The 15,465-nt window shown below is 41.0% G+C and overlaps 1 long non-coding RNA gene across 2 annotated transcripts in view; it reads right to left on the bottom strand.

Annotated features, from left to right (window-relative positions):
• LOC117947458 overlaps positions 1-15,465 on the bottom strand; it is a 107,484-nt gene that overhangs the window by 77,361 nt on the left and 14,658 nt on the right. The window contains exons 4-5 of one of the 2 annotated variants that reach the window (XR_004657242.1): positions 14,544-14,690; positions 269-754 (exon numbers count right to left, since the gene is read on the bottom strand). The exons of the other annotated variant lie outside the window; for it this stretch is intronic. This is a non-coding gene — a long non-coding RNA (uncharacterized LOC117947458). Of the gene's footprint in view, positions 1-268; positions 755-14,543; positions 14,691-15,465 lie in introns of those variants that run through there. 2 annotated transcript variants of the gene reach the window in all.

The raw sequence follows: 15,465 nt of genomic DNA, 5'->3' as shown, positions 1-15,465 counted from the left end.
TAGTATTATATAATTAGATTTTTTTTTTAAGGCTCAAACACAAAGAAAGACCATCTGACATGACATAACAACTACACAGAGAATGGTTGTTAAGACGTGTTCGATAGATCCGATTTGCATGTTTAATTAAGCTATCAGCTCAGTACAACAGAGACCCAAAACCTAAAGCCGCAGAGTCAACAGCCCCTGTAATAACACCTCCCTACGGTCAGAAGGGCTGAGGAGAAATGGAGGGAGGAGAGGAGGCAGGCAAAGAGGGTGTGTGTGAGTGTGTGTGGGGGGGGGTTGCAGTCAGTCACTAATACAGTGAAAGGGAAAGCGCAAAGCTTTTCATTAACACCCTGTGAAAGGCACATTCACACTCCAGCCCACTAATTAAGTCAGGCCTCACTCACTAGGGTAAGGGGGAGAGGAAGAGAGGAGTAGAGTTGGGGAAGAGAGTGAAAAATGAGGCGACTTGAGAAGAAAATTGAAAGGAGGAAAGAGGTAAAACTGAAGTGGTGAGATGGAAGAGAGAGAGTGAAGGAGCAAAAGGAGGAGGGAGGTGCAGAGATAATATCTCTGACCCTAATCAGGTTGATTTTAAAGTCACTCGTTGCCAGTCCACTGCAGGCCTCATTATCTCGCCTCTGGCTGGCATCATTGTTCAGGCAGCGTTTGAAATCCACCAAAGGAATGTAGATTTGCTTTAATCCGGGCCCATCAAAGGTAACACTGATGCTGCAGTGACGCCGTGCCTCTGGATTAGGCCAAGCTTGAGGGGAGAGAGAGAAGAGAGTGGCTGGAACGAGAGCGAGACACCCATCCTCAAAATTTAACCATTTCAAATTCACTAGGTGACAGGTCTCAAGAGCCCCACCGGCACTGAGGATGACACTTTCAGGAGGCATTTGAATAATCTGAATGGTCTAGGTTACATAATTATGCCATGACAATTTGGGCACATATGTCAGAGCACAGTCTGGCAGCCAGCATGTCAGTGTGGGGAAGCTTACAGGGGTAGGGATAAGCGCCATACTGTCCCCGCATTTACTCTCCTCCACTGTGAACTGTTAGGTGCTGATTTGGGAAAATTTGCAATTCAAAACAACTTTTTAAAAAGAATATTTTTTCGTCTCATGAATACAGAATTCGGGGGCAGGGTTTAAATTGCACATAGCAACAACGAGAAACCATTTTGTGATTAGCCTAACCTTGGCTATGTCAAAAGAGGAGGACCAAAGACTGGCGGCATATCTGGGAAATGACAATATCACGTTGCTGTGCTTCTCTTCATGTTCACCGTTTGCATTGTCAAACAGGAAGCCCAGTTCAAGCCTTCAGGAAATTCTACATGTGTCCAAAAGGTAGGCTAAACCGGATTACTTCTAACTGAGATTATAAGGTTGTGAGGAACATCAGTGTTAGAGGGGACAAACACCACAGATGGGATTTAGTCCAATATAGAGTGTCTGGTGATCCTTGACAGTTGTGATAAAAGGCATGGTAAAATACACACTTTTATCACTTTCTAACTGTATCTTAAAAACATGTTTTCTGAAAGAGTGGTGTCCACTTGAAGAGAGAGCCCCCTCTTGTCTAGGATACCTCTAAATCCTGGGGTAAAAAGAGCATACTGACATCTCATCTTTATTTATGAGTAAAGCCATAACAGTGGATATTAAACTATAATGCCAAGAATACCAAAGAAAAGAGCATCTATTATGTGAGGTTGCATTCTTGCATTTCTACATTTGTAGTAAGTGCTAAAAGGACAACTCCATACAATCTAACTGTTCATTCCCAGAACGCCAGTTTTTCACACATTGTTAGACACAGGATGAGTCGTGCTGATGTTTATGCCGATTCATAGCATGCTTATGACATGTTAAACAGGAGTTTCAGGTGTCACCAAGCATGGCCCAGCATGCTTTGCCACAGTCAAACCCCAGTGATGCTGAGGATTCTCAGGGGACTTGAGGGCGAGGAAGAGAGCAGGGGATAAGTAGGAGTGGCAAAGAGGCGAGAGATTGTGGGCATGAGGGTCCTAGGCTCACAGGGGGAGCCAGGTTAAGCCAGTTAAGGGCATTAGACCTCCAGGCTGATGAAAAGGGGCCCTCCCAGATCAAATTGAAGTAAATCTAGCCTAAATCCACTATACAATGGGAGTTTAGACTTTGCCATTGTGCAGGCCAGAGTAAACAGGGGGTCCTTGGGTAAGCCTCCCTTCAAAGGGGACAAAGAAAGAGAGTTGAGGAACTGATCTTACCCCAGTAGGCCAATGTTAGCACACAGATCACAGGGTTAGACACACTCAAACCTATCAGCTGCTACACAGGCCTCTACGGTCACAACACTCTACTAAGCCTTAAACAAGCTATAAGTTCTTTACTGGCTCTGACACTCTAGCATGCCCCCCATGACTGCTCACATTTTGCCCTGAAGGAGTGAAGATAACTTTGTGTTCAGTCACTGGCTCCTGGACAGACATCTCAAAGGGCAGTTTCCTTGCCCAACTGGCTGTTTCACACATCTTGGCATTTTTTCTTTCACAGGCTAAAAGGATTGTTATTGCATTGTGTCTCCACGACAACTGACGAACCAAGCCTCCATCATCCTTTCGTCAAAGCATGAGGCGATTTTCCCAGATGGCCGGCGGGCACTTGTGCTTTGAAAGCCGGATCACAGTGGTGGTGGTGGTGGGTGGAGGGAGGGGGGGGCACTCCCCATTCACTAAAAAACTTTCCAGAAAGGCAAGCACAATCATTCTGTTAATGGTTCTAATTGAGGCATCATCATACCCGTCACACTCCAGCTGAACCTAGCACAATAAATATGTGTTCAATTAGGATCCATCAAACGCTCCCAGCCACCGCTGCTGGAAAAACAAAGAGGGCCCTCGGCCCATGGGCCTCATTCAATTCACCTGGCAATCATGTTATGATGCTCTCATTTTTGACCTGTTTCAAATTATCTCTGGGTAAACAAAACCCTTCTCCTATCCATTTGTGCCAAGACGATTGTTCTCCCTCTCCCGAGTCGAAAACTTTGGCAGATTATAGCCTCTTTGTGCTTGAAAGGTACTAAAGTATGTGTCAGGTACTATTACAGTCAAGGTCTACACAAACATGCACTCACACACACACAGACTCACAGACAGAGGTTACAGGCCCGGCAGGCATTTGTGTGAGCCTGCATAAAAAAAAGCCCACGTAGCATCAGTAATTATCAGCCGAGGAAACCATAACAGTGTTCACACAACAGAAGAATGCAAAAACAAAAGAGCCATTCAGCACCAGTAACACCCAAGGTGTTTTCATAGTGACGGCCATCTTGTCATCTGACAGAAGCTGCTGAATAAAATGAAAGATAACCACCGGAGGCAACCAGGTGCTTCTTCAATATCCCAATAGTCTACAGCACACTGATCATGGTTCTGTGTGCATATGTGTGTGCAAGCATGTGCTAAATTGAAACAAAGACAAATGAACAAAGTGAGATGGCTCTGTCTTAAATATACATCTGATGATGTGGTACAGAGCAGTTTATTAGATAGTGGGTTAAAAGGACAAACATGTTGGTTTGTTTTGATTACCTGCTTATACGTATGCTCTCTGAGGCATCCACTTCTTTTTAAAAATTCAAAAACTACAATTTAAATGTGGAAAAAATTAAATATGCAACTGGCAATTACATTACGTGCCAGAATTCATTTACAGTGTTTGGGTGCAACAGTGCAAGGGTGCAACTTTGCGCTTTGCAGCCCCAACAAAGCGCAACTGTGTTGAAGAAACTGTGTTTCTATTTGACACTACAGCTAGTTAAAACTGTGTTTAAAAGGTAAGGCTAAGGTAACATGCATACTGGTATAAATATTGCGTATGGTGGAAGAGCCTTTGGAAGAACACTTTTATACATACTGTAAATCCAGCATGAACCAAAGTTTTTCTTCATTGGAAGGCCTATATCCATTATACTGTAACAATAAATAACTACTGACCATAACTAGATAGTTCCACATTTTCATTATTAGGGACAGAGCCAATGAGCAGCAACTCAACGAACATGCCGTTAAACAGTGTGTTGTTTGGTGGCTACAATTGAGCGTTTTACCACATGGTTGTGTGTCAGTGAACAGGCTTGTGCCTGCGTGCTGGCTCCAAATGAGCAGAAGGAGGGTGAAAGGCTTGTCACAAGCCTGGCTATAGGAGATGATAAACAATCCAGCTGACGTCAGCCATAAGGAGAGTCTGCCTGTCAGTCCTCTTACCCTAGAACAGCCTGGGGTTATCATGACGTGCCAGCACATTTGGTGTGAGCGTTTGACTGCCTCACCTCCTAATCGCGCCTCCTCCGGGCAGCGCTCTCCTGGGAGGAATCCCATCGTATCCTCTTCCTGCTGCCTCTCTTTCAGCAGACGCTGTGTTGTTATACTGAATAGTCACATAACTGTGGAAGGAGGAAGCTTGTAAAGTGTGAGGTTTGTTTCAACAGTGAAAGTGTCCATTATTTATTGTTCTCCAGAAATCTGTGTGTTTTTAAGTTTACCACATACTACATGCTAAGCCTCTGGTTATTTCTGTCATGCCATCATGAAAAATGATTAGAGCTGTAACGATATGCATTATGAAACCAAAACCACGAACCTGTGTGACGGAGTGAGAAGGCAGAATCACGACACGCATTCCAACACCCAGAGTTATCCTTCTCATCAGATCCAATGTTATCACATATTTAAATAACTATAAGTATTAGTCCCTTTTGTGCCTTATCCCCTTTTTGTCTGCTAAATTTAGCTTACTGTAAAGACGGCTAAAAGCGAGGGATATGAGCACCAGTAACGCTAACACAGGAGTAACTTTACAAGTGGCGGCTGTTCTGAGTCGGGTGCCTGGGTCTGTTTCCCAACGGTTCAGTAAACTGCAGTCAGCGTCTTTAGCACCGGAGTTAAGTGCTGACCGAGCCGGCTGCTAGCTGGCTGGGGGCTGACTGTGGATGTGTCCCCGGGGCTGTTGTCAGTTCTCATCCCAACTGAAGCCTTCCAGTGCTCCAGGGAGACTGAGGCAGACAGACAGGGGAGTGCTAGCTAGCTGAATTACCATTAGCTTAGTCGCCTATCTATACAGTTAATGTTATGGAGGAATTCGTGGTAGCCCAGAGTTGTTAACCGTGGTCAAAACAATCATACTAAAAATAACTGAGCGTGTTGAACAATGTCATCATTTTATATTACCCACCAAAAATGAGCTAGCTAACGTTATAGACCTAGCATTAGCTACTTGTCAACCAGCATCTTTAATGTAAGCACCAAAGTGCTTACAAAATTAGGGGTGGCAGTAGCTCAGTCCATAGGGAGTTGGGTCGGGAACCGGAGGGTCACTGGTTCAAATCCCCGTATGGACCCAAAAAGTTAGGAGCGTGGATTGGTGGCTGGAGAGATGCCAGTTCACCTCCTTGAGCAAGGCACCGTACCCCACCGACCGCTCTGGGCGCTGGTTCAGCTGGCAGCCCACTCACTCTGACATCTCTCCATGTATAGTGCATGTATAGGTCCTGAGCATGTGTGTGTATTTCAGGCCTGTGTGTGAGTACTAACACAGAGTGTAGTGCAGTAATTTCCCCATTGGGGACTAATAAACAAATTATCTTATTATCTTATCTTAAAGCACTTTTCCTCTTCAGTCCCCCTACAGGTTGGATGTGGAATTGTCCATTACTGGTACCATTACCATTATTCTTATGTCTCAGTCAAACAGTGGTTAATGAATCACTGAAACAATTTTGGAAACATTAATTTAAGATTCAAAATAATCTTTTGTGTTGGAATCGATCAATATTAAAATCAATCAATTTCACTAAATAAGGTCTCTGTTGTATGTTGCAAAGTGGCATGTAATCAATGACAAAACGATGCCATGTGACCTTGTGACTTTTAAACAGACGTTTCATTCATTGAATAAAAAAAGAAGCTAAATCAACAGTGAAACCATCTTGAATTGTGAAACTTCCCTTTAATACTTTTCTCTGAACTTATTTTCCACTCAGAACACAAGACACAATAAGAGTTGCATAACGTAAATAATATCCGAAATAATCATTTTTTTCTCGATAACTCTGTTTTTTCTGATCGTTGGGAGCTGAAATTGTAATCACAATTAAAATGTGACTAATTGTACAGCCCTAGCAGCTAGCATAGGCTATGTCTTTCGCATAATGCTAAAAAGCTAGTATTGGATTCATCAAAGTTAAACAATACTAACAAACTGATCAAGCCAGTGATAGACCAGCAACCCCCATGTTCTTTAAGGAAAAATTACTGTATAAGTAGGAGTTGGGTACCTGGTAAGTAGACCATGTTAATGTTTAATAAATATTGTCTTAATAAATAAGTGTATATATCAGATTTGAAATATAAATTGTTTAGGCAAATACAGAGACATGTTATATGTGTTTAATATATTTACTTTTCTAACGTATCATCTTTTTTTCTAACTTTCTAAAAACATACAAAAATATCTAAATGGCTTCCATCCACAGAATTTAACTTGAAGTTTTGAAAAGTTGCAGCAAAGGTCAAGTAGCTTGGCAATGAAGCACTTCCACAAAATGTGTCCCTTCTGTGTCCCAAATCATCTAATCATTTATGTCTTAAATGCATTAAGCTCTGACCAGTTGATCTATAAAGCTAAATGATAGAATTAAACTTTTCCCACATTCAGAACGCCAAAGAAAGTCACAGTAAAGACTACATTCCAGGTAGGTTTGTATGATAGGATAACACCACCCTTAACATTTCTAGCTCTAATTATTGTGACAGTGTCACAACTATTTTCTTTCCCAATGTAAGCATCTATTTCCATGGCAGAGGCCGGCTGTCTGTATGTGGCCTGTGTAGGCCACATCTTCCTCTGTGGCATGTTGTTTTGCGCATTTCTGAACCCACCCATTTATTTTGGTTTGTCATAAACTATATTTATCTTCTTCTCTCCGACAAGTGGGACTTGAAAAAGAACAAAGTGTAAAGAGCAAGGCCCCAACAGCTCTTCCTTTCTGGCTCTCTCTCAGAGTCCAAAGAATTACTGTAAGCCTGCAGAATATACAGTGCTGCCGTTCTGTGAGCCAACGTTTTGATTATTCATGCAATGATCATAACAGGCATATAATTGTGACGTGTAAAAGGGCTAGCTGGTCAACTTGTTGACAAGAACATGGACTAAATACAACTAAAGTTGAACAAAGCACAAATGCCCAGAATAACATTGGAAACCAAGATGAAACCAAGTACGAGAGCACACACTGTTTTTCAAAACGGTCTGTGAATAAATGATGTGAAGCTTCTGTGTTCACACATAACTGAAACCATCATGGTGTTTCGATCTGGACACCACATGTAACACCATAAGAGGCCGGTACCATTGGCGTCCATCACATAACTATAAACATTACATTTTGTTCCACTCAATATCAGAACAATAGATCAAAGGCTGAGTGTCAACTCAGCCATAGCTCTCTTTGATATTTAGGTCATTGATAGCTTCTATGTTGTGTTATATAATTTTAAAATTAAAATGTTGTATATTTTCTTTCAATTATTACTTTATTAGTATTATTATTAGTAATAATGATCATAATTTATACTTTATTAATCCCACATGGGAAATTATAATTTTTTTTTAGCCTGTTAGAATACACATAACACACAGGCCTAAAATACACACACATGCTCAGTGCTTATACATGCATTAATGGAGAGATGTCAGAGTGAGGGGGCTGCAGCTGTTGATGGACAGGCGCCACGAGCGGTTGGGGGTCCAGTGCCTTGCTCAAGAGCACCTTGGCAGTGCCCAAGAGGTGGACTGGCACCTCTCCAGCTACATGTCCACCACCAAACCCGATAGTTCCCAACACAACTCCCTACTGAGCTACTGCCACCACTCAATTGGAAAGAAATTATACCTTTACTGTGCCACTTCTGAGATGTATCTATTAAGAAATTACAAAGAGGGAATGATACTTAACCAAATTGAAGAGCCTCACAGTTTTGATTCTACAAAGTTCTTTTTATTTTAGTAAATAACGGAGAGGCTGATTTTTCTTAAATTGCATAATGGGTTTTTATAATAATATTCACATCTCTAGTCAGAAAATAGACAGGGTAGTAATATGTACTTTGTAATTTAATGCTCTACATGAATTGTTTCACTGTATCATGCTAATGATACATACAGTTCTTGTAACCTTTGTCTAAAAACAAATAAACAGTTGTAGATGTGTTTCCGTTGTTTGTTTGTTTTTATAGATAATATCAATGTTGGTTTTTGGCTGACTGGCCAAATCTGTTTTCTTCACATCTGTGCTGTAAAGTGATTGCAGACGATGTAGAGACTCGATCAGATTTCAGCAAACCCAGTATGAGGTTAACTTATAACTGTTCTAAGAAACTAGTTTAGACCAGTTATAAGTTGATCTCAGACTAGGTCTGCTCTAACTCTTGTAGCTCTTTAAAGAAGCATGCTGACTAAAAGAAAAAAGACGATCCTGTCCACCAACACAAACTTCTCTCTTGCGCTAAAAATGTTGACAGCTCTACTCCAAAGAGCCTTGCGCAGACTGAGCGAATAAGCCACAGCTAGAACTTGGAGGCTTAAATGATGCAAGAGGGTGGGCAGCTACTCAGGAGGATGAATCAGAATTCCTCAGTGCATGGGTACACACTCTAAATATGAATTATTAAGTGGCTATCATACCCCCATAGTATGAAAATATATCCAGGGGTGGATGAAATGAGAAGGGGCTGAGGCAGCGGACCTGAATACTGATGTGGAGAGGGATCCCAGAGGAGGAACAGGTACCAAAAGGCCGCCAGGAAGCTTGCTTGGATCTCACACTGCAGGTACCTGATTGTGCCTTTTAACCTCTGACACGGAGGAACACAACAAAGACTATGAACATCAGTGTTCAGACATCTAACTGGACGCTGAGTTTCACTTTATGATCTGCTGAAGCAAAGCATCACACTGGTATATAGAGAAGAGCCTAATTTGAACAATAACGCACTAGTTCAAACAACTACTACGGAACAAACTTCATTAAAAGTGTTACAATAACATACTCTTTCTTGACAATTTACCTATTTTGATAAAGCTTATCCCAGGAAGGGCTAAAATATATAGCTGAGATGCTTTAAAAAAACAATGAGGCTTTTGAAAACCAAGTTTATCTTCTAGGGAACATAAATGTACTTTGTAAATTTCATAGCAATCTAGCCATTTAATTAAGCAATATCTTGCATGCAAAGTAAAGATGTTGGCCTGAGGTAAAAGTCATGGAGTGACAAGTTGTAAAGCAATCCTACTACGTGGACCAAGAATGTTACCATTTTACCAGAGGGGGGAAGAATGACTGCCTCTTACCTCAACCACAACTTTTTATCTTTAATGAAATTTGAGAGAAACACTTAGTTGGTGGTTCAACCACAATTATTTCTAAGACTATCTACTACAACTACTACTACAACCCTGATTATAACACATTTCTGCTGCTCTACATAACCAGCACCACTATGCTACCGCCTGTCTTTTTGCACATTACATAGACTGTTGACAGTATGCATAATTGCACATTTTTAACACATATTTCGCTGCTCTTATTTTCCTCATTGTATATATCTTCTTATTTTTACTTTTTTATGTTGTTTACTTGAATGTTATGTTTGTCTGTGGACCAAATTTGTTATAAATGTCTTGTCACCGTGGGATAGAGGGAAACGCAATTTCGATTTCTTTGTATGTTTTGACATGTGAAGAAATTGACAATAAAGCAGACTTTGACTTTGATAAGCCACAAATCAAGCGAGTGTCTTTACGTGATGGCAGGCATGAACTTTGCTACAGAGCAGAGCAGAATCTTGACACCAGAGCAGGGATTTCATTTAAAGGTACTTTAGAGTCAGAGGACACCGTGGACACACACACACACACACACACACACACACACACACACACACACACACACACACACACACACACACACACACACACACACACACACACACACACACACACACACACACACACACACACACACACCTTTTTCACCAATCTACTTGTGGTGTAAAAATAATCTAATTTAGATGATTATTAGTAGGGGGGATTAGATTAAATGTACATTTTGTGAATATAGGTATGGAAATCCCATCTTTGTGTGTTTTTAGTATGACATGTAGTGACAAAATACTGCAATTACTCAGAATGCTTATCAACACTACATGATCTGATTAAAAAACATTCTTGATATTCGAGTCACTTTGGATTTCTTTTGCCATGTACCTGAACGCTGTTGAGTCTTGACTTTGTAAGGTGGATGTGCAGTTAAATGTCTCAGACAGGACAACAGAAAGTATGAATGGTGGTGTCTACTATACTATTTATACACTGATCTAATTTGATTTTATTAAAACAGTAAACTCCAGCTTGTGGGTGAGGTTTTTGAGAGATAGGAGGTTTGAGTGTGTGAAGGTAAATGTTATTGAGCCTTTCACCACAAGATGGGGTCTGTCAAAGAGGTCTTTTTTTCTCTCTGCACATGCTGCTGTGGATCTGGGGCAGTGTGCCCGGGGACTGTCTTAAACCAGAATTACATAGACACACAATGTGCCTCTTATGTTCACATCATACTTCTTATATAAACCCACCCCTACACAAAACTTAACTGGTCTAGTTACATATTCACAACATTTTGGGACAATGGTTATCAACCTTATACAGGCTTACAACTGTTAAAAACAGATGAATCCACTTTTTAGATTGTAACTTGCTTTCCAATTCAATGGATGTGCATTCAGCATGTTAAGCATTCATACAGTTAGGGTATACTCTATCACCATCTGTTACTTTCCTTGTTAGTACATCAGTAAATTCCATTTAATTAATTACAAGAAGAAGTTTGGAGACTTTAAAATAGTTGATTTCATGAGCCCTGGACTCTGACCTTTTGTTGGACGGACACAAAACATAGTCTTACCAAGCAATGCTAGAAAGGCCAGTTGTAATGGAAAAACATCTGGAAAACTGTTGCCAAACAAAGTACTGTTGAGATGAACTGAGGTTTAAGAGGCAGCATTAAATCTATATACATCAAACTCTGTTTGTCATAGTAAGGAGATGAAAAGTTCATGGCAGGCAAGATATTTCATGGTCCCAGATCACACCGGACCTAAGCTGTAACATCCTAACACATCACACCTGATCAGATGGCTTTAATGCCCTAACCCCTGCATGGTTTCCACATAGAAAGATGTACCAGACCGAGCCTTTCAGTCACTGGGAATGAAGCCAAGTAAACCCTAACCATGTGTGCAGCATCCAGCCAGGCAGTGTTGAGCTCAGTCCAGCATATGGTTTTAACTGATGCAGAAGTATGCGGAAATATCAAAATTGCAAAGAAGATAACTACTAGTACTCTAGGTTTGAGAGTGTGAGTTACAACACTATCAGTATCGCTGTAAAACTACACAAAATGATCTAAAAGAGAAGTTAAAAAGATAAATTGATAATAGTTTTGACAATTATCATGTAATGTGCATGTGCTCTACCCACCTAGGTATCTCCAGTGAGGACACAATAAAGAGCATGTTTAGACGTCATTTATTGCCCCAGGTGTAAGCAAGAAAGTATCTACAAATCCAGGGAGCATATTGTTACCGTGTGTAAGTAAAGGAAATATTATCACCAGAGTTGGAAAGAGTACTTTGCTCGCTCTGCCCTTCTGCAGCCGCAGACACACCAGCAGCTTTTTTTCTACTGCAGCTGCTGATTTATCGGGTTTTTCTGTTCTATTCTCACAACTACTGTAATTGTGACTTTTGTTTTACTTTGTAACGGATGTGACTTGAAATGTAGCAAAGTACGATACTTGTGATAGATAATGGGTAACCTCTAGCTCCCCCAGTAGAGTGTGCGCCCCCAGTAGGCCGAGTCCTTGGCATGGGCCTTGGGTTTGAATCCAACCCGCAGCCCTTTTCTGCATGTTGTCACCCTCTCTTTCCCCTTTCCTGTTTTCACGCTATCCTGTCATTTAAAGGCCATAAAAGCCCCCAAAACAATAAAAAAATCAAGAAAATTGAATTAAGTAAAAATTAACCATTTTAAGTTGCATTTCAAAGTTGCTTTCACCGCTATATTTATTGGCTGCACTGAGATCTTAAGTCTCAGCACCAGCACAGTGCTGTTACTCAGAGAAGGTCGGAGGCTAAAGTAATACATTTGTGTGTTTACAATATAATGGAGATTATTAGTCTTTAAATATGTCAACAAAACTTTAACAAAGTAGAAAGGGACATAGGTACTACTGATGGATGCATTATAAAGACCATAAGGCCTTGCGTCTTACAATTAATGATAACACTAATTTATGGTTGTGTCAGAGAATCGTGTAATCACTTTCCTCTCCATATTAGCCCTGTTTCGTTTTATTTCTAGTAAATTACATTAAGGGAAACATTATATCTGGTATGCTGACAATATATATAGTAGATATTGTAGATAGGCCAGAGGAAAAAAAGAGAGAGCAGTTGTTTTTCTGACCGTTCATCGGCCCTATAATTCACTGTTTATGTTGCAATGTCCTGAAAATGGGATTTTACAGTCACTGCTTTTATTCCCACATAAAAAGAGTCTTGTATAAGCTTGTTAAGACAGAATCCAATGATATCTTGCAAGCGTGGTCCCATAGTCCCCAAACTACACAACAAAGCACAAAGCCTGTACAGGTGCCAGAGCCTGACCGTCTGGCTTTACTATCACAGCCGGCTGTTTATTCTTCTCTCTGTGTCTCTCTTCTTCCCTACCTATTCCAAACTCCAAGCAACAAGAGGAGTATAAAAAGGGGAGCAGCCCAAGAGCGAGCGAAAGGGTTTTCTAGATTTTGCTTTTCATCTCACATAAAGTATATGGCAACGGGTGTGTAGGAGAGGAAAAGAGCAATAAAGTGGTAGGGAAAATTAGAGATGAGAGCAGAGGGAAAGATACAGAGAAAGAAATGGAGCAACTGAGGAGAATAAAAAGAGTGGGGTTATATTTCTTTTCTTCAGCATACATTTCATGTTCTCTGATCTGAGGAGGAAATGTTAAGTAATTCCAGAGAGATACATAGAACATGGATACAGCTTTCAATTTCTACTTTACTGACTTTGAGCATCAAAAGTACAGCCAGTTCTCTGAACTACCCACCAATACATCCTTTGTAAATCCACCACTCTCCTGGTGCATTACACACATATAATCATAATTTGTAAGGAGATCATTACACTATATGTCTATAACCTGCCAACTTCTTTTGCATAGCAAGCTTTTGATACCAGTAAACACAGACAACACAAAGCTATAACTGTTTCTGATTGTTTTAAATCACAAGATACCCTCATTCTGCTGGCAAATCACAGCTGATTTGATGACCTGTTGTAGCAGCTGGCCGAGACTCCACAACAAACCGCTTGGGAGAGGCCCACAATCACATCAGAGTGAGTGATAATACACTTTAGAGTGGAAGAGTTTTGAAGGCTGTCGATGCGAGTGCTGCTGGTTGAACTGTAGCTATAAGTGCTGTAAGGAAAGGCTGATTCCCTGCTGCCTATATATCACTTGACAGGTGAAGACAGGGCGAGGGGGAGGGAGTGAACTTGGTTTGGGTCTCTCCAATAGTGCATCACTCTGGGTAACCAATGAGAGGTGATGGGGGCTTATTGACTTGTCTGGCTTGATGTGCACTCAGTGGCTGACACTGCTGCATGCAACATCCATCAACGCTAAACCAAATGGCCGAGCATGATCAAATCCTTTGCCCGCTAACCTCTTTACACCAAGATACTCCTGAGTTTACTGTCCAGCCTGCCTTCCCCATTCACCTCCCTCTGGCTACGGGGAGCAATGCATTATGGAGATCGATGCCATATTCGCAATTTTCATCTCTCCTTGAAAGTGTGTCACAGGAGGGATTCCAAAAACAGTAATTCAAAGCCTGTCTATCTGTCCTGGCACAACCTTGACAAGGACCTCACTTTGTGAGTGTATATGTGGGCAGGAATGTACTGTTCATCATTGTTATACAAGGGCTTAGTATATAAAAAAGGTTAGTTTTTGCCTTAAATATTTTCAAAAACAAACCTTTCATGTTTGACTGCAAAAAGTGGTGCAAATACTGGAGAAAATGTATTTGTGTGTTCTTCACAGAGAAAATGGTGTTCTATTTTGCCCAAACTAATGTTGATATTAAGTAAACAATGCTGTCCAAAGAATACAACAGCTTTTGATGTCAGACTAATCAAATATCATTCAGGAAACATTTGCAATGACATTCAAATGTCACTTTCACATTTTTGCACACAGAGAGCTTTCTCTGTGGGCTGAACAAGTCCATAAGAAAAGGATCAGTATAAAAGATGGTAAGCCATGCTATTATCTCATTACAGGTGTGTCTGAACCACGGTAAAGGAATCATGTTGAGGACAGTGCTATAGAACAGCCAGCTCATCGCTTCAGATGGACAGTAAATTGAGATGAACCTACTTGAGATGAACTCCTAATCAGCCTCCAGACACAGACAATCTCTCTGATGACTGGTGAAGGCTATTCATTGGAGAGGAGTTTAACATCATTGCGTCTGATTGACTGGGCTTTCAACCACTGTGGGTTAAGGGGGCTCCTGGGGTTAGCCTGGTCAGACAGAACAAGAGAGAGCAAGAGAGACAGAAAGAGAGGAAGAGAGAAAGAGGGCCCTTCAGTAAATGGGTAGTCCACAGAGAGTTGTGCAGCAGTCTAATGGAGCCTCATCACGGCCAGTCTGTCAGTCAGTCAGGTGAAACAAGGTCTAACGGGGTCCTAATGAAGACAGCTTCACACTGAGTTGTCTTGGAACTGCCCAGTTAAAAAGCAGACACACTTATTATCTATCTTCCATACTGTGGAATATTACCCACACAAAGTCAACAAGAGCAAAGCAAGATCCAACTTTAAGACCAAGGCAGCCAACAACAGATTTAGCTCCTTCTATTTGGAATGTTGCATTGTTGGGAAACAGCAGAGGAGAGGGAGAACTGCTGCACTGTACAGCTGCAACTGAGTTGTAGACAAAATGCTGCGGGCCAAATGTTGAAGATAATTACATATGTGCTGATACATACAGTTCATAAAATAATACACATATACAGTTCCAGTCTTGTTTACTGTACATCAGCACTCATGGAATGTCTCTTGGCCAATCAAATATACATGGATGAAATTATTGTTTCTTTAAATTCCTATATGACACTCTAATTTAAGACTAATTTAAGAATAATAATTTGTTGTTTCGTAAAGCTTTTTCAATACTGCTTTTGTTTGATATGGTGGGCTGCTCCAAGTAATAGGAAGACATTACATACACTCACCGGCCACTTTATTAGGTACCCCATGCTAGTAACGGGTTGGACCCCCTTTTGCCTTCAGAACT

The sequence above is a fragment of the Etheostoma cragini genome, chromosome 1, assembly GCF_013103735.1.
Source record: "Etheostoma cragini isolate CJK2018 chromosome 1, CSU_Ecrag_1.0, whole genome shotgun sequence".
In the NCBI taxonomy this organism is placed as follows: Eukaryota; Metazoa; Chordata; class Actinopteri; order Perciformes; family Percidae; genus Etheostoma; species Etheostoma cragini.
This window is presented reverse-complemented; position numbering and strand designations above follow the sequence as displayed.